Genomic DNA, 3,558 nt, shown 5'->3' with positions numbered 1-3,558 from the left:
AGAGGTCTTGTTCTTGTTGAGGTTTGGTTTAACTCCAGGGAAATTTTGCTTTCAGTGTAAAAACACTTGTTTCAATCAAGGTAATTACCTGAGCAGTACAGTTTTGTGTACAGTGTTTCCATTAAACCATCCTATTTATCATGAGAGTAAATGGAACAGTTAGAGTCAGCTTCGGAGCAGCTCTTGGCAGTGGTCCAGGCCAGGTTTCTTTTTTTTTAATGTCTATGTTGTTTTCAGCTTGAGCATCTAAAATTGTATCTCTGCAGAAACCTCATTACCAAATGCTTCAGGTGTAGAACTTGCTGCCTCAGGTGCTCAGCAGGTTCTTTGAGGTCATAGGCAACTGTGACTTACTATGGAATTCTTTTGGAAAGGAGCCCCTGGCTATTCCTGTGTCCTGGTGCAGCTGACATACACGGGAATGGATCAAAGTGCTGCTTATTTGTGTGTACAAATGCCAATTTGGAAAATGCTCTTCTTTTCCTGCCACACTTCAAGTCTTTTCTTTATCTGCATCCATTGGTAACTTCTGAGCTTGGTGCTTTCCAGGGTTTGCTTAAGAAGTTATTGTTTCTAGGGGGGATTTATTTTGAGGAATTGGAAAACTCTTTGTATCTTCTGTGCAATGTAAAATCAAAGACAGCAGCAGGATTCAGTTGTTGAAATATAGATATTTAGTGTCTTTGGGGCTATTGCAAGGTAACTCTAGAAAAGTCTAATGTTCCCTTTGTCCAGTGTTTTAACTTCCAGCCCCAAATCCATGGTGTGACCCTTGTCCATGAGTAACTGGGGCAGCTTCAGAGCTCCACTAAGTATAAAGGGAGCACAGATGGCAAATACAGGACTCCTGTGGGCATCTAATACCAGTTGAGTTGCCTTCCTTATCTCCTTTCTGTCACTGGATGCTTCAGGAGGGCTTCTGCCTCTTGTGTGTCCTGTGAGATGTCTGCCAGCACAGTATCATTGTTTTGATTACCTTATTACAACTCAAACAGAATCACAGACTCACAGAACGGTTTGGATTAAAAGGGACCTTCAAGATCATCTCATTCCAGCCCCCTGCCATGGGCAGGGACACCTTCTGTTAGACTGGGTTGCTCCAAGCCTCCTCCAACCTGGCCTTGAACACTTTCAAGGGTTGGGAGTCCACAGCTTCTCTGGGTAAGCAGCAGCAGGGCCTCACCATACTTACTGTAAAGACTTTTTTCCCAATAGCTAATTTAAATCTACTCTCTGTCAGTTTAAGTTCATTCCCCCTTCTCCTATAACCACTTACCCTTAGAAAAAGTCTCTCTCCAGCTCTCTTGCAGGCACTGGAAAGGGCTCTGAGGTCTCCCTGGAGCCTTCCCTTCTCCAGGCTGGACATCCCCAGCTCTCCCAGCCTCTCTCCATATCAGAGGTGTTCCAGCCCCCAGAGCATCTTCATGGTCTCCTGTGGATTTTCTCCTACAGGTCCATGTCCTTCTTGTGTAGGGAGCCTCAGAGCTGGACACAGCACTCCAGTTGGGACATGATGACTTCAGATTTCTGCATTTTGGCAGCTGGATCACAACCATACAGGTACCTTCCTTCAGACACCTCAAGTGTTCAATTTTTTCATTTCATGTAATTTTCATGGTACAATACTGGTTTCTTTAAGGATGAATATTTTATATGTGTTCAGGAGCAGTTCCTGAGTACAGCATGAACATCCCACCTTCACAGCATTGCTGAGGAGTTAATTCAGATACTGCACACAAAATTCCTTTCATTTAAGACAAAAAAGTATGCCTGTTATCTGCAATGAATTTGTGCAGGCTCAAAACCATCCAGTTGCACTCAGTCTGTTTGATACCGGTCAAAGAAGTGACACAAATACCTGGGAAATACAAATTCACATTTCAGATGTACCTCTAGAATACTGGGGAGCTGCAGAATGTCTCTTATAAGATGCTAATTATTAGACTAATGAGCTAGATGGTCTCATTCTTTTGAAACACTCATGGGACACCCATGTTTGAAGGGATTTGCAGACTAGGAAATGTCCAACTGTTCTACTTAAAGCTCTGTTCCATGACCTGACCACATTTGCTGGTAATGGCTGGAACTGAGTGTGTTGATGAAATAATGAACCCGTTAAGTACTTAATGCAGACATGATGTAAGATAATAACTCCAGGAAGAGCAAATGATGTACAAGTGATCATTTTTTTCTCAGATTTAAGTTGCCATTAATTAAAACCTATTAATTTGGATCTCAAATTTCTCCATTCAGGCACCTCCACACAGTGAAACTGCTCTAATCTACCAAACTGCCTTGAAGGAATTTTCTGGCTAATAAATCTGGGTTAAATCAAGCCACTCAAGGAGTTGAAAGAGTTTTTTCTTTGTGAAAGATCTGGAGTACCTAGGGACGAAATATATATTCTAGAGATTATAAAAATACTCAATAAAAAAGCAGTTGATATCAAGAAGAGACCATGTCCATGCAGACACCAGTAGTGGGTTGAGGTCCTCCTTCTGCTGAGATTTGTTATGGTGGCCACTCGAATAATGGGAAGGGCAGAGAGGGTGGAAACCATTTGGACAATTATTTCGTTTTTTCAGCATGAACAACAAAAAATATTGTTACGTGAATATCCTACATGAACATCCGAGCCTATAGTTTATTTATTTATTTATTTATTTATTTTTTTCTTACCCCACTTAATGCTGTCTTAAGTCCTGGGAAATTTGATCAAGTTGCATTTCCTGACAAAAATTGCCATTTTTTATTTTTTTGTCATTTTCCATTTATTTCCACTTCTGTAAATTACCCTACTGCTAAACCTATCTTTTTGGGCCATCCTAAAAGAGCATTTATTGGCAGATAATATTTTCAACCAGAAGCATTCCTTCATTCTGATTACAGCACTAAAGCTCAAGGAGAAGAGTCATCTCACAAATGGACAATAAATAGTGGTATCAATCACTGCAGAAATCAAACTTTGTGTTTTATGAAATATAGACCTATTACAGTGATGCAGGAGATAACCTGAGATATAACAATGTGTGAGATATCAAGACTAGAACAGGCTGAGAGACTGTCTAAAAACATAAACTTTCAGGAGCTGATGTCTTTCCCAAATCGTGTCCTGAAGGAGACACTGAATTTTATGTCTCAGAATATGTCCAAACTGAACAATTCAGTGCAGCAGAGATAAAAACATTGTTTCCCAATAAAGGCAACTTATCCCCCAGGAGCTCAAAACTAACATAAGTGTTGGTAGCTGGTTGTTTCTAAGCTGCACCTTGTTGTGGAGGATGCAAATAAATATTTGTAGAGGTGCTTTTATTTGGAAGAGGTGATAAAATTTACTTTTTGCAGATGCAAAATGTTGTTAACCAGCAGCCTGAGACTGAAAGAAACCCCCCAAACTTCAATTATGGGTTTAGATTTCAAATGGTCAGCAGATATTGGAATGATGCTGCATGAGAAGTCAGTGGCCAAATATTATGTTTCTGTTTGTAAGCAAGAGATAAATCTAGATAGTGAACTCAGTATGTCAAAATTGAAACTCAGTGGTAGATTTCTCTATTC

At 40.2% G+C, this 3,558-nt stretch overlaps 1 long non-coding RNA gene across 2 annotated transcripts; it reads left to right on the top strand.

Annotated features, from left to right (window-relative positions):
• The first annotated feature begins 397 nt into the window (after positions 1–397).
• LOC111925235 (uncharacterized) lies at positions 398–2,337 on the top strand. 2 transcript variants are annotated; one of them, XR_002862134.2, is made up of 5 exons: positions 398–444; positions 751–866; positions 996–1,161; positions 1,453–1,560; positions 2,254–2,337. It is a non-coding gene; the product is annotated as an uncharacterized LOC111925235 (long non-coding RNA). The 2 variants fall into 2 exon arrangements; XR_015283252.1 differs by having other exon boundaries at positions 398–522.
• Positions 2,338–3,558: the final 1,221 nt, after the last annotated feature.

The sequence above is a fragment of the Cyanistes caeruleus genome, chromosome 1, assembly GCF_971803275.1.
Source record: "Cyanistes caeruleus chromosome 1, bCyaCae1.hap1.1, whole genome shotgun sequence".
NCBI lineage: Eukaryota > Metazoa > Chordata > Aves > Passeriformes > Paridae > Cyanistes > Cyanistes caeruleus.
This window is presented reverse-complemented; position numbering and strand designations above follow the sequence as displayed.